This window comes from Amblyomma mixtum, chromosome 9 (genome assembly GCF_055824585.1).
Source record: "Amblyomma mixtum isolate Tamu chromosome 9, ASM5582458v1, whole genome shotgun sequence".
Taxonomy (NCBI): Eukaryota; Metazoa; Arthropoda; class Arachnida; order Ixodida; family Ixodidae; genus Amblyomma; species Amblyomma mixtum.
The window spans coordinates 34,891,651-34,913,680 of NC_143020.1; the positions used below are offsets into that span (position 1 = coordinate 34,891,651).

The following is a 22,030-nucleotide window of genomic DNA, read 5'->3' on the forward strand; positions in this document are numbered from 1 at the left end:
TGTGTTATTTGTTGTCTTTAAATTTATGTTCTCACTGCCGGTTAAGAGACGGATGTTCGCCAAAAGTTTATCTAAATCTAACAGCCCGTTTCTGCACATGTCGGCCATGGTGAAGCGGTGTCAATAGAGAGAGATAGAGAGAGAGGGGGGGGGGGGGGGTGATATAGTAGCGTTTGTGTGGGCGTGGATGGAGAAAGTCGCTGAACGCATCAGGTCGGCTTCCTTTGGGAGAACCGATATGCGGGAGCAGTCTACGAGATACTACCGAGACACTCGGACGCACCCTAAAGCTGTCGTCGTTGCTTGGGTCTGAAGTGTTGCCGCAACGCGCATCTGGAGTCTTCGCGAATTCCCGAGAAGCGCGCTTCACGCAACTTTGAACAGTTGTACTAAGCACTGCTAGGACGATTTGCATCGAGAACCCAGTGCGGCGTGGTTGTTTGTACAAACGAGTGTCACTGCAGACAGAATATGCGGAGCGAAGATTTTAGCTGGAGCTTTATCATGCGGAAGCGATCAAGTTTGTGTAGAACTGTGGTACGGGTCTATAATGGACACGTTGCTGCGCGGCACTGGCTGTGTTCACCGCTGGCATGACGCTCCGAGCGTAACTTTTCGAGTCGAATTTATCGCCTGCTGTCGGACTCTGTGTGAACGTTGTCCTTTTAGCCTTCCCTTCCTTAGATGAACCACTCTGCCGCACATTGTCTCCAGCGCAGCCGAGCAACATTATGAGCATGGTTAGCTCCCTTGCTGTATTATACTTATTCGCCGCTTTATCTTTTTTTTTTTTGGATACGAGTAATCATCGGGCCAAGAAGCGTTAGTTCGTCTTGTTCAAACCTTGACTCCGGCTTTAAGCGCGTAGTATAAAGTCGTAACTCACGTTAGGGCCCATCAGAAAGCGCGCGTTCGTCGTCGAGTGCGCTGACACCTTTTCTGGGAACTGCATATTGCCAGCGTCTGCGCTTCCGTTTGTTTCTGCCGATCTAATTTTAGTCAGAGAGTGTGACTGGAGTCGGGAAGTTTTACTGGTTTTACACTGTGCAGTTGCCGCAACCGTTTCGCTCCAGCGACTTTTCCGCAGCGAGTTCTTACACTCTAAGCCGAAGGGAGTGAAAACGGAGTAGTTGTCCTCCCTTTACATACTCCCTTTTAAAGATCTCGCAACTGAAATGTCGCTAGAGCGAAGCGGCAGAGGCTACTGCACTGTGTAAAGCCAGTAGAACTTCGACTGGCTTACCTTGTTTACTCCCACATAGGCGTATTAGTGTTTAGGTCTGGCGGGCGCTTCTTGGTACACCGCCCCAACTATCTTCAGTAGAGTTAGTTCTTGGGCTAGTTGGTATACTTGATTTACACTCATAGTTTTTCAGCGCAACGGCACACGGCCAAAGAAAAGAAGCAGGGAGAGAAGAACGACGAACACAGCGCTGACTGTCACTTGTTTATTTAGGGACGCACACACAGCGTAAATACACTCAGACCAGCGCAGGTGCACACCGCGCAAGGTAAACAGGAAAAAAAACTCATTTCACATCTTTATCGCAAAAACTTTGTAGGAACATGTTTTCCGCAGCGTACAGATGAACTGAAGTATCGCTGACTCATTATGACCCTGCTCTCTGAATATAGTATGCCTCTATGCCAGATCGTACATCGGGCAAACTCGGCGCTGCGTCAACGACCGGCTCAGGGAGCACGCAAGAGACCTAAGGAATGGGGAAGGTGCTAACCTTGTCGAGCACTGCGCTACTTTCAAGGATTGTACACCGGTGTTTTCGGGAGTGAGGATTCTGAGCGCAAGCAAATCAAAAACAACCCGTGAAACGATAGAGGCATATTGTGTTGAGAGAGCAGGGTCAGAATGTGTCAGCGATACTTCAGTTCATCTGTACGCTGCGGAGATGTTCCTATCAAAGTTTTTGCGATAAAGATGTGAAATGAGTTTTTTCCTGTTTACCTTGCACGGTGTGCGCCTGCGCTGGTCAGTGTATTTAAGCTGTGTGTACCTCCCTAAATAAACAGTTGACAGTCAGCGCTGTGTTCGTCTTTCTTCTCTTCCTGCTTCTTTTCTTTGGCCGTGTGTCGTTGCGCTGAAAAACTACGAGTGTAAACCAATTTTCTTCGTGCGGTAGCCGGGATGCACGCGTCCTTTCTCCGAAATTCTCTTGCTTGCTCGCCGAACTGCGTGCACATGCCGCAGATCGTTCCAGGAAGGTGGCGGCGTTGCTCTGGTTGTTGCCCCCTTAACGACGATGGCCCCATCTCGTGCCGTTTATACGACACACGCGATCGTTCTTTCTCTTTCTCGCCTGCTCGTTCGCTTCGCCCTGTTGCCAAAGGAAGACGAATGGGGGATGTTGTGCGGTTTCCAAACACCGCCTCTCTGCCTCTGCTGGCCTTGGCCGTTGTTATCCTTTCGCTTCTGCCCCCCCCCCCCCCCCCCCCACACACACACACACACACACGCACACACGCTTCCACCGGCATTCCTCGAACGAGAGTCGAAGCACTCGTCTCACGTACGTTACGCAACTCCGAATTCGCCACGTCGCTCTTTACTGGGCTCTTTCGTTCGGCGTGCGCGCTCATTTCTGCCCTTTTTTTTGTGTTGTATTCGCCCTCTCGTTACGTGCTTACTTTCGCTTGTTTCTCGGGAGGCCCGATTTACTGGCACCTCATTTGTTCCTCCATCTGGAGTTTGTGTATATTTCTGCATGTGTCAGTTCTTAACTCGGGCCTTATTTTGTCGGCCCTGTTGCTTTCGTGATTGTGCGTATGTATGCGGTTGGTGCATTTAGTTTCTTTTTGTTTTTTCCTTTCTGCTTCCATTATTGATTGTCCGTTGTCACTTTGTTGCCACTGCCCGGTCCTTTCACGGCCGAGTGGCGTTGGACGGGCGGTAATCATCCAGCGCATTGGGCGGTGTTCGTCTCTGGTTGCGCAAGTTCTGCGCTGCCTGGTGCGGTTATTACTCGAACGTTGAGTCCGTCGTGATGACGTCTTTGGGGTTGTGCCTGTGTGAGGCCTGACGGCACGGGGAGATGCTTTCTATTGTGTCTATGGCGTCCGTGTGTTTCCGGGCGTAGTCCGTCTTTACAAATCACGCCCGCACGCTTTACTGGCCAGTGCGAATGTTATCGATCCCGGTGGCCGCCTTGCGAAAATTTCTTTAAGGTGTCTAGACTGTCTGTTTACCTCTTCCAATAAGGTCGATACACTGTCTTGAGAGTCTTCAGGGTTTTGTCTTACACTTTACTGGACTTCCCTATAGGCGTCTCTCTGTGACCATCAGTTGACAGTTGTCTGTAAGGGCCGATTAACACGACGCGCGCGGCCCGCGCATTACGTGATGATACGCCACTAAACACTGGCCTGCGATCCAATGACGTCAAGCGGGTGCGACGGGGCAAAAAAAAAAACAGCAGGCGACGCGCTGGGTGTACCGCAGTTGCCAGATTATTTTAAAGTGTTTGGAAAGGCTGGTCGAACCGGTTTTTCCCTTCCGGCCCATCTGCGATTGAATGAAAGATAAACTTTGTGTAATAAAACAGCGCAAAGACACAGGACAAGAACGGAGAGATGACACACACGGCGCTGATTCCTCTGTCATGTGGCCGAACTTATATTGGCCAGACAGGCCGTTGCATCAATGTACGGCTTTTGGAGCACCAAAATTCTTTGGGAAAGCGTTCAACAAACTTGGCTATGCATTGTCTCGAGTGCAAGTGTACCCCGTTTCTCGTTGAGACGGAAGTCTTGTTCATCCATAATGATCGTAGCACCAGGGAAGTAGCAGAGGCGTTTCATATCTTGAGAAAAGGAAACAGATGCGTCAGCCAGCCTTCAGTAGCATTGTCCTCTAAGGAAATGAAGTTGCTAAACAGTGGTTGGCTCCGATAATCACACGTGCGATTACGAGACATATCATTGCCTGACAAGTGTATATTTGACAAAGCGCATGCGCGCGCTTAAAAAAAAAAATAAAATCAACGCCGTCTGTGTCTTCTCTCCTTTCTTTTCCTGTGTCTTTGCGCTGTTTTATTACAGGATACATAACGAACTCGCCCAAACCATTTTACTACAGAAAAACTTTATTAAACTGCAGAGGAATTATCGAAGAGGGTGCGGCCCTTTGTCCAATTCCTCAATGGCCTGGGTCCTCTTGCTAGCCCAGTTGCCAGAGCTAGCGCACGCATCTTCAAGGGCCGCCTCTAATTCCCGCGAGGGGAGGGGCACCTGGGCTTCCTTGCTTGACCAGTCCGCGGGCCACAAGCGCGCCTCTCAATGTGGTGGCGCATGAACACGTGGTGCGCGGGCCGCGGGCGAACGGACCGTCGTGTGAGTCGGCCTTAAACAACCGTCGCGGTGGGTCTGCGGCATTGACGTTTGGCAGCTGAACCTGGGGTCGCGGGTTCCATCCGCACCGCGGCGGGCGCATTTCGGTGCGGGTGCAATTTTAGCACACGCTAATGAAGTCCGGGTGATTCAATTAATTCCTAGACCTCCACTCCGGCGTCTCTCATAGCCCATGTGTCGTTCCTTGATGTAAATCCCAGAATTAAATAATACATAACATTGTCTTGTCTGTAGGCGCGTTTCTTACATTTTTACTGGGCAGAATGTATAGATTTACGGCTTTGGATTTTCTGTTGGTTTTTGTGTAGATACAGTCTACAGACTTGTCTTGTAGACCTTGTGTTCATGAAGCAGCCGCGGTGGCTCAGTGGTTATATATGTTGCTCGGCTGCTGACCCGAAAGATGCGTGCTCGATCCCGGCCACGGCGGCCGTATTTCGATGGAGGTGAAATGCTGAAGTACCGTGCTATGTCAGTGCACGTTAAAGCAACCCAGGTGGTCGAAATTATCCGGAGCCCTTCACCACGGCGTCCCTCATAGCCTCAGTCGCTTTGGGGCGTTAGGCGCCTTAAACCATAAATCTTCTGCCGCCGCGGTGGCTCAGCGGTTACGGTGCTCGGCTGCTGTCCCGAAAGACGCGGGTTCGATCCCGGCCACGGCGGCCGTATTTCGATGGAGGTGAAATGCTGAAGTACCGTGCTATGTCAGTGCACGTTAAAGCAACCCAGGTGGTCGAAATTATCCGGAGCCCTTCACCACGGCGTCCCTCATAGCCTCAGTCGCTTTGGGGCGTTAGGCGCCTTAAACCATAAATCTTCTGCCGCCGCGGTGGCTCAGCGGTTACGGTGCTCGGCTGCTGTCCCGAAAGACGCGGGTTCGATCCCGGCCACGGCGGCCGTATTTCGATGGAGGTGAAATGCTGAAGTACCGTGCTATGTCAGTGCACGTTAAAGCAACCCAGGTGGTCGAAATTATCCGGAGCCCTTCACCACGGCGTCCCTCATAGCCTCAGTCGCTTTGGGGCGTTAGGCGCCTTAAACCATAAATCTCCTGCCGCCGCGGTGGCTCAGCGGTTACGGTGCTCGGCTGCTGTCCCGAAAGACGCGGGTTCGATCCCGGCCACGGCGGCCGTATTTCGATGGAGGTGAAATGCTGAAGTACCGTGCTATGTCAGTGCACGTTAAAGCAACCCAGGTGGTCGAAATTATCCGGAGCCCTTCACCACGGCGTCCCTCATAGCCTCAGTCGCTTTGGGGCGTTAGGCGCCTTAAACCATAAATCTTCTGCCGCCGCGGTGGCTCAGCGGTTACGGTGCTCGGCTGCTGTCCCGAAAGACGCGGGTTCGATCCCGGCCGCGGCGGCCGTATTTCGATGGAGGTGAAATGCTGAAGTACCGTGCTATGTCAGTGCACGTTAAAGCAACCCAGGTGGTCGAAATTATCCGGAGCCCTTCACCACGGCGTCCCTCATAGCCTCAGTCGCTTTGGGGCGTTAGGCGCCTTAAACCATAAATCTTCTGCCGCCGCGGTGGCTCAGCGGTTACGGTGCTCGGCTGCTGTCCCGAAAGACGCGGGTTCGATCCCGGCCACGGCGGCCGTATTTCGATGGAGGTGAAATGCTGAAGTACCGTGCTATGTCAGTGCACGTTAAAGCAACCCAGGTGGTTGAAATTATCCGGAGCCCTTCACCACGGCGTCCCTCATAGCCTCAGTCGCTTTGGGGCGTTAGGCGCCTTAAACCATAAATCTTCTGCCGCCGCGGTGGCTCAGCGGTTACGGTGCTCGGCTGCTGTCCCGAAAGACGCGGGTTCGATCCCGGCCGCGGCGGCTAGAATTTCTTTGGAGGAGAAATTCTAGAGGCCCGTGTACTGTGCGATGTCAGTGCACGTTAAAGCAACCCAGGTGGTCGAAATTATCCGGAGCCCTTCACCACGGCGTCCCTCATAGCCTCAGTCGCTTTGGGGCGTTAGGCGCCTTAAACCATAAATCTTCTGCCGCCGCGGTGGCTCAGCGGTTACGGTGCTCGGCTGCTGTCCCGAAAGACGCGGGTTCGATCCCGGCCACGGCGGCCGTATTTCGATGGAGGTGAAATGCTGAAGTACCGTGCTATGTCAGTGCACGTTAAAGCAACCCAGGTGGTCGAAATTATCCGGAGCCCTTCACCACGGTGTCCCTCATAGCCTCAGTCGCTTTGGGGCGTTAGGCGCCTTAAACCATAAATCTTCTGCCGCCGCGGTGGCTCAGCGGTTACGGTGCTCGGCTGCTGTCCCGAAAGACGCGGGTTCGATCCCGGCCGCGGCGGCTAGAATTTCTTTGGAGGAGAAATTCTAGAGGCCCGTGTACTGTGCGATGTCAGTGCACGTTAAAGCAACCCAGGTGGTCGAAATTATCCGGAGCCCTTCACCACGGCGTCCCTCATAGCCTCAGTCGCTTTGGGGCGTTAGGCGCCTTAAACCATAAATCTTCTGCCGCCGCGGTGGCTCAGCGGTTACGGTGCTCGGCTGCTGTCCCGAAAGACGCGGGTTCGATCCCGGCCGCGGCGGCTAGAATTTCTTTGGAGGAGAAATTCTAGAGGCCCGTGTACTGTGCGATGTCAGTGCACGTTAAAGCAACCCAGGTGGTCGAAATTATCCGGAGCCCTTCACCACGGCGTCCCTCATAGCCTCAGTCGCTTTGGGGCGTTAGGCGCCTTAAACCATAAATCTTCTGCCGCCGCGGTGGCTCAGCGGTTACGGTGCTCGGCTGCTGTCCCGAAAGACGCGGGTTCGATCCCGCCACGGCGGCCGTATTTCGATGGAGGTGAAATGCTGAAGTACCGTGCTATGTCAGTGCACGTTAAAGCAACCCAGGTGGTCGAAATTATCCGGAGCCCTTCACCACGGCGTCCCTCATAGCCTCAGTCGCTTTGGGGCGTTAGGCGCCTTAAACCATAAATCTTCTGCCGCCGCGGTGGCTCAGCGGTTACGGTGCTCGGCTGCTGTCCCGAAAGACGCGGGTTCGATCCCGGCCGCGGCGGCTAGAATTTCTTTGGAGGAGAAATTCTAGAGGCCCGTGTACTGTGCGATGTCAGTGCACGTTAAAGCAACCCAGGTGGTCGAAATTATCCGGAGCCCTTCACCACGGCGTCCCTCATAGCCTCAGTCGCTTTGGGGCGTTAGGCGCCTTAAACCATAAATCTTCTGCCGCCGCGGTGGCTCAGCGGTTACGGTGCTCGGCTGCTGTCCCGAAAGACGCGGGTTCGATCCCGGCCGCGGCGGCTAGAATTTCTTTGGAGGAGAAATTCTAGAGGCTCGTGTACTGTGCGATGTCAGTGCACGTTAAAGAACCCCAGGTGGTCCAAATTTCCGGAGCCCTCCACTACGGCGTCTCTCATAGCCTTAGTCGCTTTGGGACGTTAAACCCCAGAAACCAACCAACCATAAATCTTCTATAGACGATGCACAGACATTGCTTTACACTTAGGCCCTGGTCTGTAGACAGCGTATGAGTGTCTGGATACGAGATCCTTCAGCAGTCAACTGTTTATATGCAGTCTGTAGATTGGTGTTTATTAGATTTGCAGTAGACAGTGTATGTATTCATGGTCTTAAATTTTACAAGAAACTTATCCCCGTTGACAGTTGGCAAGCGATTTTCATAAGGTGCCCGAGTTGGCGTCCTCGATTGCATGTCATGTTTAGGTTTGGGGTTTCAGGCGGGCGTGTGTAGGGACTTATCTAGACTTATCTATAATAGGCGGGTATGGCTGGATGCCGGGTGGGCTCTGTACAGCTGTCGGTATTGTTTCGTCGCTCACGGGATAGGCGGGAAGCCTCTGAGAACTTTTTTTAAACATGGTAAACGTGGTCGAACCTTCTCGCTCGAATTCAGCGCCAGCGGACGTCGCTTAGTCGAGTTATCCCAGCCAGTCAAAGCATCGACGCCTTGCTTAATTCTTTTTTTAACGCAGGCTCTGTAAGTCTGCAGGACTACCTGCATTGCGTCCCGACTCTTTTTTATTGTCGCACTTTTCAGGAAGGTGCCAGCCAAAGTGGTTAGCCGCGAAATGATCAGGAAAGGACTGCACATGCGACCTCGTTCTTCATAATCGTATTCTCACGTAGTGGTGACGGCAGTCCGCCGAGCAGGGGAACAGGGAGAATGGCTTCCAAATGAAACCCTTTATTTGGGCTGAATTGCGCCCGGAAAGCACTGAATGCCTCGGCGGCGGCGTAGCAACAGGCGTGCTCAGCGGTCGTCGAGCGGAATGCCCGCCGCTGTCGGCCGTGCTCAATTTAAAGCTCATTGCGAACTTTCGAGATAAAGCTTGGAAAGTTACTGGAACATTTCGGAACGACGTAGAATCGGCTCCGTCTGGACGCGATCAGGTTTGGTTCGGTTTATGGTGTTTGACGTCCCAAAGCGACTGAGGCTATGAGAGACGCCGTAGTGGAGGGCTCCGGGAATTTCGACCACCTGGGGTTCTTTAACGTGCACTGACATCGCACAGTACACGGGACTCTAGAATTTCTCCTCCAAAGAAATTCGACCGCCGCTGTCGGGATCGAACCCGCGTCTTTCGGGTCAGCAGCCGAGCACCATAACCACTGAGCCACCGCGGCGGCCAGTCGAGATAAGTCTTGTCGCGTCTTGCATCACAAACAAAGCGATAAAGCGGCGTGCCGGCAGCTTTGAAGAATGAACGAACACTGCGAAGACTAGCCGGAATATTGAATTCCGTTTGCTGAAAAAAAAAATAATTAAATGGTGCAGGTGCTTGTGTAACACTCCACACGCGACCCCGTTCGTCGTAATCGTGTTGAAGTTCCTTTGCCGCAAAGGAATTGATGTTTACTAGCACGCACACGGGCCCCGAGTAATGCTACACATGCTGCCCCATTTGTCCTGATCGTATTGAAGTTCCTTTGCCGCAAAGAAACTGATGCTGAGTAACACTGCTCATGTGGGCCCTGTTTGTCGTAATGATATTGAAATGTCTTTGCCTCAAACAGAACTGATGCGGTTATTTGCGGGTGCACCGATCTCATTTGCCCGCTGCAAATGCGCGCTCAGAGTTTCGCCACTCATTAACCCCAAGACTGGACGGTGGACCACGCTCGCATCGTTAGAGGGCAGAAGAATGTGAATCAAACCAGAAAACTAAGTTGGTCGCTATTCGAGTTTAGTATGAAATCCTAGCAGTATTGGAAATGACCGGGGTCGGTCGCGGTATTTTGTCGAAAAATGGAAAAGTTACTCCGGATGTCCTGGGGAGGTTACACAGCCCCCCCCCCCCCCCCCTTTTTTTTTTTCCTTGGAGAAAGGACTCGAGCGCATCCTGAATCGGGTATAAAGTCATATTGGTTTTATCTGAGGTTTAGTTTTCGTTGTTTCCCTGCGCTTATATTGGTTGCGTATGTGCGGTTCGTTGATATTAAAAAAAAAAAAAACTCTTTCGGATCACCTACATGTTGTCGAAATTCTCCCCTGTTCTTGTCCTCTACAGCATTGTCCATTTTATTTTTGTAATGCGCGCCGTTTTTTTTCTTCCCATTTATATATTTTTCATCATTCTCTGCGGTCTGTCACGTGGTGGCGTATACGTGTCCGCGTCCCCTAAGTTTCGCTTTGACGTCAGCGAATGAAACTTTAAGCCCTACGCACACACTTTTGCCGATTGCTCACTTTCGTAAAGTTGGGGATGAGCGACGCGGATCTAGCGATGGGTGGTATCGGATTAACGGTAATAAAATAGATGGGCTGTTTCGCCCGCGGCCGTGTTTGTTCGGTTTCGCGCACTGAGAAACGCGACAAAGGCAATACTTATTTTTTTTTTCTCTCTCTTCACGCTCCTATTTTGAGCTTCCCGAAAAGGGGCGGCATTTTGGTGTTCGTTTTTTTTTTTTTTTTTGTGGCGTGGTGGAAAGTGCTTTTGTTTAGGCTAGGCACAGACAATATATGTGCCATTCAATACTTAGTGAGTGCTGACTTTTACATCGATTATTAGCTGGTGGCATTGTATAGCAGCATTTATTATTTTTCTTTTACGAGAGAGACCAATCATGTACTTGTTAGCCGCTTGTAATGTCCTTATAAATAGGCGCTCTGCCATGATGTTGTTAGATTTTTGTTTTTAGATTTAGCCAGTCAATGTCTCTGCCGGATTCCAGCAACTTTGTTTAAATCCTCGAGTGTGGCGACTGTCGAATGCAATGCATAGGCCAAACGGACAATTTCTTCCGATTCAGGTTTAATAATCACCGCCCACATGCTCAGTCTCTTCGCAGTCTCGCTCTTTCGAAACACCCCCGCGAGAAAGGCCACGAGTTTGGCTAACTTAAGCCTGAGCTCCATGCACGCTAAAAAGTAAGCGACGCGACGAGGCGGCGCGGCGACGACGGCTGGCTGTCGCTCTGTCGCCCACCGGCCAAGCTCCTTGCGCTGCGAGAACGCGAACGCGAAATGGAGACGACGATCAATGTTGCTGGCATAATACACCGCAAAGCTGTTTGCGCCTATAACAAGAGTCACATTATTTGCAAGGATTAAAATTTTGGGCAGAAAAATGCCAAATAAAATGTGTTTACAGCTTTGTCATTGCATATCATTGTCACGGGCGCCGCCATGTTGCCTGAACGTGGGGCGCACACCTGTTTGAACCTCGCGCGGTTTCTGACGTCAAACAACGAACACTTGCTAAGCCTAGCAGCACTGTAAACACAGAGGCAATCTGAAAATCTGGGGTGTTTTATCGCTGAAATTTTGTGGTTGAGGCACGTTCAGACAAAGCGAAAGCTTCGTGCGCATTTAGTTTGCCGTGAACGTGGGGCACAGCGTAGCGACAACGACGAATCGGTGGTGAAGCAAGAGGTCCGGCAAGAGGCCCGGTAGTTACGTACGCTGCCGGATTAGCTGCTATTGGCTAATCGCGTTAGCAACTTCCGGGCGACGAGCGAAATTTTCTGCGAGTGCAGATCCGAGCGACACGACAAGCGACACGGGCATTTCGCTTCGCGCGACGGCGTCGCTCGTCGCTTGCCGCTGTCGCGTTCGCGTGAGTTTTCGCGTACATGCCTTTAAGTAACAGTAACAGTACTTCAAGGATCAAGGAAATCAAAGGCTGTTTTTGGACATATCGAACTTAGAATTAATAGGCAACGCGGCCTATAATACGAGGACAACAGACCGTTGGAAAGTGCCAAAATGCCATACGAACTATGGGTTTCAGAGTATTAGGAATAGCCTGCCTCGATTACTAAATGAACATATTAAAGCAGAAACAGATATTTTAGAACCAAATTTCCGGAACCTGAAGGCATTGTTTTATTTATCTGCATGTCCCTAATACACACCACGCATTTCATAAACAAAACATCTTGTAGAGATATTTCGCCACTGTTTCATTATAACTTTCTTTATTCCCCGACCGTGACATGCGCTTGTCGCCATATCATTCATAAAAATATCTAGTTATAATTTTGTTTCTTTCTGTATACTTCTGTACACTTTGTTTTGTACATTTGTTTCTGGATTGTGTTGCTTCGTTGCCGTCAATGCCAGGGGGACCAAGATTTTTTTCAAGCCGTAAAGGAACGGCTTTTCTTCTTGGCCCCTTTCACAATGTGTACGTCATGTTGTGAAGAAGAAATAAAATGAAATGAATGAATGAATGAATGAATGAATGAATGAATGAATGAATGAATGAATGAATGAATGAATGAATGAATGAATGAAAAACACTCTAGAGCGCGAACAACGAGAATCATATTTTGTTTTTAAATTTAACACCGCAAAGGGGCATTAGCGAAAGCCACGGCACCCTCACCTCTCTTCCGAAGGGTTTCAGACGAGTCCGACTGCAGGACCCGACGGCGGCGGCTTTTATCAGATTGCGGCCTGTGCAACGAAACCGAGAAAATTATGAAACAATACAGCGGCGCAGACGTCGACGTATTGGGACTGCGCGTTCGGACATCGCGGATTCGCCGGGCAGTGTGCGGGAATCGTGCTTGGTTAGGCCCAGAGAGATACAGGTGAAGAAAAAAAAAAGAAAGAAACGCGTAATGAAAGTTAGCGGGGCTTGGGAACGTACTGCTTTCACAAAGCAGTTTGTGCACTCGTTGCTATGCGGATCTGACCCGGTGCGCACGGCTTCTGTGGCTCGCGGCTGCGCTAGATCGCGATCTCTGTGCGACTCGTTAACAACGGACTGCGTATCTGAACACGGGGTCGAAAACTTTCCGCACGAACGAGGTCAGTTCAGGGTTTGAACACGCTTCCACCCTCCCCTACCTACTTACTTTCCTAGATTGCCTATCTCGGAGACCGCGGTTCTCCATTCGGTTAATGAGCGGAAGGGTTGGCTAACTAGGGGCATTTTTCTGCATTGGAACCCTGACGGGAGGGGGGGGGGGGGGAGGGAAGGGGGCAGTGCGTTGGTGCGTAGTTTTAACAATGGGATTCGCACGCTGCCTATATCTTCCTAAGCCTGGTTTGGCACTAATAGCGGTGCTTAGTTGCACTCGGCATTTGAAGAGACAGTTTGCAGCTAATACCTGGGCCCAAATACCATTGTTTTTGTCGTCGAGGTATGTGCGATGCCTTCTGTAGACATTTAATTGCACAAATGCTAATAACGCGAAGGCATGAGGACGAACACACTGAGACAAGACTGGCTCTAACTACCGGCTGAGTTTATTTTTCGTAAAATGCTACTAATAAACCAGACAAGAAAACACAATACAGAAGAACAAAAAAAGAGGGTGAACAAGGATCAGATATCTCTCAAAGCAACATGAACAGAGAATAAAACGTGGGCAATAATCCGTTAAAAAAAAAGTCCCTTGATCTGAAAGTTAGTCTACGGTTTGCTCAGTGATGGATCATTAGGGCCCTTTTCCCGAATAATAAGCTCAGTTGGTAGTTGGCCTCAGTCCTGCCTCTGTGCGTTCGTCGTCGTCTCTCCGCGCCAGTTCATTCATTCATTCATTTTATTTCTACTCTTGCCATAAAAATTACCAAAACACTGACTGAACCCATAGCCAGAGGCTAGTGTGGGGTTCGCATTCGTGCATAATAGTTATGTGTTGTTACAGCCAACTAGCTGAAACTAAAGCATTGTTCCTATAGAAACCTCTGCACATGGTCAGCGCTGGTACCGTGACTTATTTCGTGTAATTCGTTAGCTTCCAGTAGTGTTTACTGTATAGAAGGGTATACTGTCGCCAAGTTTTCGTTCTTGTTGACTATGTCCCCCATCGATGTGTGTTAGGTTCGTGCTCTCGATAAGCTCTAAATTCACTTGCTCGTTACCTTCATGCATTCTTCATGCAGTGAACTTCGTCAGCCCATTTGTCGGACTATGCCCTCCATCATTCCATAGGTTGCATCAATACTCGCCGTTGCATCCTTAGTACCCTTTTCATGGCCGCATTTTATCTTTTTTTTTACCTCTTCCACGCTGCTCTCCTTCTGTCTTTATCTCCCAAATTCCCCTCCCTACGCAGAGCAGCATGCCAGCGATTTTTAAACGCGGGCTAAATTCTCTGTATTTCATTAAAGAGTCTCTCTCTCTCTCTCTCGTAGTAACAATTAACTGTTGATGTCAGCTTGAGTGCCCGGTACCGTGGCAGCCACCGTGCGTCTTTTTTACCGAACCTTTTTGTCTTGGGGAAAGCCGTAAATACGTCGCCGTGTGTACCGTTTGCATGCACTTTTTAGAAAGAGCGGTATATAGTTTGTCAAAGGTACCGAGATTGAAACCAAGCAACTCTTGAATACTAGCCGCCTCTGCGGGCTATCTGTACTGCGTATCGTAAACTACGGCCGTGATAAGGGGCAGCTAAGGAACGGTTGATTAGCTAATGTAATTACTTGCTATCAGTTAATTATTCGTCGTGAAACCTCACTTTATCGCGGATATATCGGAGGTCGCTACGATGCACGTCGCGCGTCCTTCAAAAGAAAAATTTGTACAGCTTATTTCATCTTTGTTTTGTTGTCGTTCTTACTAGTGAGCTGGCTCCGCGACCGGCAGGCAGTTTATGGGGACTCTAGCGAACATTTATTGATTGATATCAAGTCAAGTCAAGTTGCGGTTATGACAGCTACCAAGTTTGGCTTATGAGCACCGGCACTGACCAGTCTGCTTCGTGGCGCGTGCGCTAACTCTCGTAACGAATGCCATATCGCGTTTGCGTTTAGTTTCATATCGGCGAGTAACCGGGCGGCCACGACCGTACGAAACCGGCGGTCTTTTGTGTTTTGCCGTGACGAATAGACTACCGCGACTAATTGCATACGCTCCGTGCCGCGTGTTCTATGGGAAAAAACTTGAGTGTCTCTAGGGTATTGCAGCCCATTAGCACTCGTCGCTTACTGGTCCGAAGAGAGGGTCCCAGTTCGTTGAAACTCGCTGCTTAGTCTGCCAGACCCCGACCCATCGAGGAGTCGGCTCATCCGGCGTGTAATTGTAGAGTTTCCTCTGCCCCTTTCTTATTCGCGATTTTTTTTTTTTACCGGGGCCTCTGCTTAAATCGATGCATGTATTGGTCCGGCAATTATTGCGTTAACGTGGGTCTCTAACTAGCTCGCTGGCAGCGCTCCCCTGCGGGAAATGATTTTGGCCAGTTGTCGTCCTTCAGTTTTCGCGTTGTGAGACGTAAAGAGGACCATTCCCTCTGTGGGGTATCCCTGTCGGCGATATACCGGGTGTCCCAGCTAAATGTAACCAAGCTTTTAAAGAACACGAGGTGTCCTAGCCGTCTGAAACCAAGTGAGGGTTGTTTAGAGTCGCGTGACCTAGTCTGCAGTATTTTTTTCGTTCTTCAAGGTTGACTAATTAGTTCAGCTTAATTAACTAACTTTTTAATTATTTACTTGAGGAACAAAGTGTCAATGGAAAAGCTGTAGACCGCTTTGAGAAACAGCTTACTGAGACCTTTGCAGCAAAATAATATTTACGTAAAGTAGTATTTTAGCGGCCTTTAACCACAATCCGCACAATAAGAAAAAGCTTCCACATGACAACTGTGCCACTTCAACGACCCACGACGCGCCTTAAAGAATAAAATCCGTTTTTTCTGAAGTCCTCTCCTCGATGAGACTTTGGGTGCACATTGGGGCAGAGAAGTAAGCGAGCAGCTGGTCACGTGACAACTTCCTTTTAAGGCCAATAAATGAAGCTACGTAAATCGTAACTTGACGGAAACAGCACTACTAGCGGTTTTTCGAGATGATCTAAAACTTTTGCATTGACACTTTCTTCCTGAAGTCAATAATTAAAAAGTTAGCTAATTAAACTTAACTAATTAATCAACTTTGAAGAGCGAAAAATAAACTCAAGACTAGGCCACGCGACTATGAATAACCCTAAGTTGGTTTCACTGGACTAGGACACTTCGCCTTTTTTAAAAGTTTGGTTACATTTAGCTGGGACACCCGGTATAGGCAACTGTAGTGTGTAGGGAAGAACGCGCTGGCAACGACGAATTTGCTGTGATGCGAAGCGACCCCGACCTGCTCGAAACGGTCATGCCTATGCTAGGTACGCAGGTCTTGCGTCGATGCGTAATACGCACGCTGAACTGAAATAAAAAAGCAAACCTTTGCTTACCAGATTGTATACGGAACGGCTGTTTCAGCCAGTCGCCGGTGAGCGCGCAGTGCAGAGCACGTGGCTTTTTTTTTTTTTTTTACGGAATCCTGTCGGTTATACCGGGTGTCCCAGCTAAAAGTAATCAAACTTTTAAAAAAGGCGATGTGTCCTAGTCCAGTGAAACCAACGCAGGGTTGTTCATAGTCGCGTGGCCTAGTCTTGTATTTTTTTCGCTCTTCAAAGTTAATTAATTAGTTAAGCTTAATTAGCTAACTTTTTAATTATTGACTTCAGGAAGAAAGTGTCAATGCAAAAGTCTTAGATCACCTCGAAAAACCGCTAGTAGTGCTGTTTCCGTCAAGTTACGATTTACTTGGCTTCATTTATTGGCCTTAAAAGGAAGTTGTCACGTGACCAGCTGCTCGCTCACTTCTCTGCCCAAATGTGCACCCAAAGTCTCATCGAGGAGAGGAGTTCAGAAAAAACGGATTTTATTCTTTAAGGCGCGTCTTGGGATGTTGAAGTGGCACAGTTGTCATGTGGAAGCTTTTTCTTATTGTGCGGATTGTGGTTAAAGGACGGTAAGAAACTACTTTACGTAAATATTATTTTGCTGCAAAGGTCTCAGTAAGCTGTTTCTCAAAGCGGTCTACAGCTTTTCCATTGACACTTTGTTCCTCAAGTAAATAATTAAAAAGTTAGTTAATTAAGCTGAACTGATGAGTCAACCTTGAAGAACGAAAAAAATACTGCAGACTAGGTCACGCGACTCTGAACAACCCTCATTTGGTTTCAGACGGTTGGGACACCCCGTGTTTTTTAAAACCTTGGTTACATTTAGCTGGGTTTACATTTACCTGGTATGTTCACTTCTGTACAGCGGGTGTTCTTTTTACTGTTTACAGATCGTTTTTTTTGAACCCCGCGAAAGATACGTCGGTGCGATCTGTACAGCAGGGTGGGCATCGCTTAATGATAGAGCTGAATGAGTAAACAATTAACTAAAATTAACTAATTACCTTTTTTACTTTTGATTTCAAGGGCCAACTTATATTAGGAAATTCAAGGTGGTCAACATAGAAGCTCAGTCCAGTTTCTAAACTTTCTTTATCGGCAGTGCAGTTCGAAGTACTTAATGTCAAAATACTGATTTTTTAGCTCGTAAAGCTTGCTTCCCGCAATTCACCCTTTTAAGATGGCGTCACTGGGTGTAGTATTGTCGCGGACATCCAGTTAATTGTTTCTACATAATGAAATAGGCAACTGGCTTTCGTATTTGCTCTATTAAAAACACGAGCGTCGCAATTTTAAAAATGTGCATTGCGGGAAGCCATCTTTGCGAGCTAGAATATGCGTATTTTGGCGTTAAATATCTCGAACGGCGTTGCCGACAAAAAAAAAAAAATCTGAAAAGCGGACTCAGCTTTTATGTTGACGGCCTTCAGTTTCTTAATATAATGGGGCCCCTAAAATGAAAAGGCAAAATTTCGTCAGTTAATTATAGTTAGTTAATCTTTTAATCGCTGAGCCTTGTCACATACACAATAATGTCCGCCCTGCTGTAAAATCCACCTGCACAGACCCTACCGACGTATCTCTCGCAGGGTTAATAAAAAACGATCTCTAAACAGTTAAAAATAAAACACCCGGTATAATTCTAACTCGAAAGAGGCTGAAAATTAGTTGCTGTTGTTGTACGCTGTCTTATTGGTGATATGTTCTCTTCTCGGTAATTCTAAGGCGAAGGAAACTGAAAATTATTTGTTACGTGGTGTTCGAATTGACGAGATTCTGCCGTGTCCGCGTTGCACTGTACGGAAGCTGTTTTGTTATTGAATCGTTGAATCTCTTTGGAGGAGAAATTCTAGAGGCCCGTGTACTGTGCGATGTCAGTGCACGTTAAAGAACCCCAGGTGGTCGAAATTTCCGGAGCCCTCCACTACGGCGTCCCTCATAGCCTGAGCCGCTTTGGGACGTTAAACCCCATAAACCAAACCAAACCAAACCAAACCCATTTCTTTTCATCTACACCGGTGCGAGCAAACGCGGTGGCGCCTCCTTGTGGACGTGGAGTGTTGGGGAAACGCGAGGAAATTTTAAAAGGACTATTTTTGGGGACTCCGCGCAGCGTGGGTGAGAAGAGGCGAGCCGTTGCGTGCGTCACAGGGATCAGTGAGAGCCGCTCGTTGTTTGAGGGCCAACGTCCGGCGATGCAGCCTGCGCGTAGAGGAGGAGGAGGAGGATGGCGGTGCCGGGGAATGGGGGGAGGGGGAGAGAGGAAGGACGATGGCCCGTCTCCTGGCGCCCACCGGGGTGTGGAAACCGCGCCAGCGCGACGGGTGCGTCAGAGATTGGATTGTCCGCTCAGGCGTCCATGTCTGGGCTGCCTGCCTGGCTGTCCCTCTTTCGAGTCTTTTTTTTTTTTTGGGGGGGGGGGGGGGGGGGTGGGGGCACCTCTTTCACTCTTTCATTCTGTAAGTTCGTGGGCCGGCACGTCCTCGTACAGGTATTACTATTAGTGAAAGGATGCGTTGTTCTTTGTTCAGTGCACCGTCGTTGATGGGAGCCCGAGAGTTAAGCAGCTTCACTGTAGCGCTTCTGTTTTAATCGCCGTCTTTTTTGCTGTGCCCCCCTTTGTCGAGAGTTTAGAGACTCGGGTGTTTTACTTCTGAGCCAGACCGTATAGCTTGTAATGCTTCCTTAGTGATCCAGATCTCCCGGAGGTAGCAATTTTGGTCCTGCCCTCCTCCAAAGAGTACGACTTCCACGAATGCGAGAGGGACCCCACTACACGGTTTAGAATCAAACTTCCTGCGCTGTAAACTTTTGACAAAACCTGTACGTGCGTGTGTATATGGGCAATGGTTGTCTTAGGAATTATAATGCCTTGTGTACTTGTCTGCTTCGTAAAAAAAGTTGGGAGGACACTTTGGCAACTAAACCGTTGAGAGGAGAAAGCTGAGGACACATAGTATGCCGTGACGACTTCCCATGGGTGTGACGTCACACTGTTCCCGCGACAATATCGATACCCAAGTTATACATCTTTCGGGGATCTTAACTGTAAATTGCGCTTAATTACAGATTGTTTCAACCAATTTGACACAAATCCGGCGTTTTTCCGACCATTCTGTGACAATCTTCACTATGCCGTGACGACTTCCGGTGGATGTGACGTCACACCGTTCCCGTGGCTATAACGACGTCCGCGCTGTTTCGACATAATTTCGACAGTTCTGCCTATAATTCATTAACTAATTAATCTACAGTCATCAATCTTGGCTTCTGGGTTATTTCTTCCTCCTCTATCTGAAACAACCATGGGTTTTCTTCTATCTTTTTTAGTTCCCGAGTGTGCCAAGAATGGTGGTAAGAGAGCGTTGTAGTTACTTGTGCTCAGTGTGACCCGCCGCGGTGGCTCAGTGGTTACGGTGCTCGGCTGCTGGCCCGAAAGACGCGGGTTCGATCCCGGCCGCGGTGGCCGAATTTCGATGGAGGCTAAATTCTAGAGGCCCGAGTACTGTGCGATGTCAGTGCACGTTAAAGAACCCCAGGTGGTCGAGATTTCCGGAGCCCTCCACTACGGCGTCTCTCATAGCCTTAGTCGCTTTGGGACGTTAAACCCTAATAAACCTAACCAAACCAACTTGTGCTCAGTGTGGGTGCAGCAAAGTGGTTTGTTGTAGTGAAAACAGGACAAAAGACGCGTTTGAAAAACAAACACAAAAAAAATATCGCGGGGACTCATTGTTTGTGACAGCAAGAACTTCTCGCGCTTTGTTCGTAATATTTGCGTTGCGAGCTGGCAGCCCTTTTTCACAGCATTCAGTAGCGCCCTATGAACTGCAGTTCGTACGGATTGCGTTATTGGCAGTTTCTGGCGGGAAGGAAATCTACAAGCAGCAGCAACCGACCATGCCCGAAAGGTGGTAGGGTCGAGTACGGCACACTCAAATCTGGCACTAGAATGGTGAGTCAAGGCGTACGTTTAGTGCTCATCGTACACTCGTCCCGACTTCCTCGCAAGCAAGAAACTTTCTACCGGATCACCCGGTGTAAGCGACAGTAATAGAATTGCACATGATTGTACGTGGGATGAATGGGAAAGTCGATACGCTTATCCAGGATGGCGTTCACGCCTACGGGCACGAATAGGTATTTGAGCCACATTTACCGCGTTTCCAGTGTGTCTGTGGCACTTCTTTCTTGTTATACATGTGAAGGAAACCAACATTAACCGAAACCAAGAAAATGGTAAGGGAATATGTTTCTATGTTTGTTTTCTCATTAATTTTTGTTCATGAGAGGTTAAGATTATGCATTCTATACCTGAAAGACAATTGATTAGGAAGCAGAAGCGAAAACCACATGCCGCCAGTGGCATTCGAACCCACGACCTCCGAATTTCGCGTTTGGTTCTCTACCAACTGAGCTACGGCGGCGGCTGTTCAGTCTTCTACTTTCCGGGTTATTTGTGTTGCCTGTAACCGAACCTTGAGAGTGTTGACCAGTGCCACCCTCGAAACCAAGAAAATGATAAGGGAATATGTTTGTATGTTTAGTTTTCTCATTAATTTTTGTTCATGAGAGATTAAGAGTATGCATTCTATACCTGAAAGACAATTGATTAGGAAGCAGAAGGGAAAACCACATGCCGCCAGTGGCATTCGAACCCACGACCTCCGAATTTCGCGTCCGGTTCTCTACCAACTGAGCTACGGCGGCGGCTGTTCAGTCTTCTACTTTCCGGGTTATTTGTGTTGCCTGTAACCGAACCTTGAGAGTGTTGACCAGTGCCACCCTCGAAACCAAGAAAATGATAAGGGAATATGTTTGTATGTTTAGTTTTCTCATTAATTTTTGTTCATGAGAGATTAAGAGTATGCATTCTATACCTGAAGACAATTGATTAGGAAGCAGAAGGGAAAACCACATGCCGCCAGTGGCATTCGAACCCACGACCTCCGAATTTCGCGTCCGGTTCTCTACCAACTGAGCTACGGCGGCGGCTGTTCAGTCTTCTACTTTCCGGGTTATTTGTGTTGCCTGTAACCGAACCTTGAGAGTGTTGACCAGTGCCACCCTCGTCCACAGCGGCGGACGTAGTGCGGTCTGCACTACCGCGAGTGTTATGTGGAACGTGATCTAGCGATAGAACCGAAGCTTCGTTAAATGGCCAGACCAGCGTAAGGTACATACTAAGAAAAGAAGCGAACACTTACCGCACCCAAAGAAAGCATTGGCGAGTGTTTGTACCTTTTTTATCTGATTCTTTTGGGGCGTTGGTATATGGGAAAGCGTTAGTGGAATTATTTAAAACTCTCGAAGGGAATTGATTCGTAACTAGAATAAATAGCAATGACAGTGCGTGAATACGCGAAATTCGGACGCTGTGGGTTCGGATCCCACCCGCAGCATGTGGTTCTTCTACCTTCCGATCAGTTATCTTTCAGGTATGAAATAGTTATGCTATTAGTTACCCAATGTACTAACACCGTAAATTAATAAGAAAAAAGGTAGAAACATTCCCTTACGCTTCCCTTGGTTTCGGTGTCTGTTGGCTTCCTGTATATGGATGTGAAAACGAGCCCCACTTGTTCCCATCCTTGCCTTCTCGTTATTTAGTTTGATTGCTTGCCAACGTCTTTTTCCGTAAACATCGGAGTTTAATCATGTCGCAACACATACCTTCCGTCACCGTTTTTTTTTTTTTTGCGCTGGTTTAGGTGCGCACTTCTAGATCGCCCAAATGGTCGTAGAGAACTTGAGAGCGATTAGGCTCGCTTCCCCCCCCCCCCGCGCTTTGCTCCTGTGCCGTAATGAGCTACCGGGAGTCATTAACTTAGTGCGAGCGGTGCGTGTGCTTGGTCATTAATGGTCGGGAAGATATAAGCCAAGTACTTAGTTTCTTGTTACGTGTGCGGGTTGTTATTTTAAAACAGTACTTCGTCGTTTGCAGATAAAAGCACCAAGGCAGGGTTTGTAGAACGCCCCGTTTCTTTCTTTTTTAGAATAGGTGGTCGGGGTGGTCGAAAACACTGAAAATGTGGCTTGGGCTCAGTCGATACCTGCAAACCACTTACAAGGTCTCTA

At 48.8% G+C, this 22,030-nt stretch overlaps 1 protein-coding gene and 2 non-coding genes across 3 annotated transcripts in view; 1 reads left to right on the plus strand and 2 right to left on the minus strand.

Annotated features, from left to right (window-relative positions):
* mri (BTB/POZ domain-containing protein mrityu) overlaps positions 1 to 22,030 on the plus strand; it is a 185,022-nt gene that overhangs the window by 108,952 nt on the left and 54,040 nt on the right. The window lies entirely within an intron of this gene.
* On the minus strand, positions 20,590 to 20,662 carry TRNAS-CGA (transfer RNA serine (anticodon CGA)). Its single transcript has one exon. It is a non-coding gene; the product is annotated as a tRNA-Ser (tRNA).
* On the minus strand, positions 20,872 to 20,944 carry TRNAS-CGA (transfer RNA serine (anticodon CGA)). The gene has a single exon. It is a non-coding gene; the product is annotated as a tRNA-Ser (tRNA).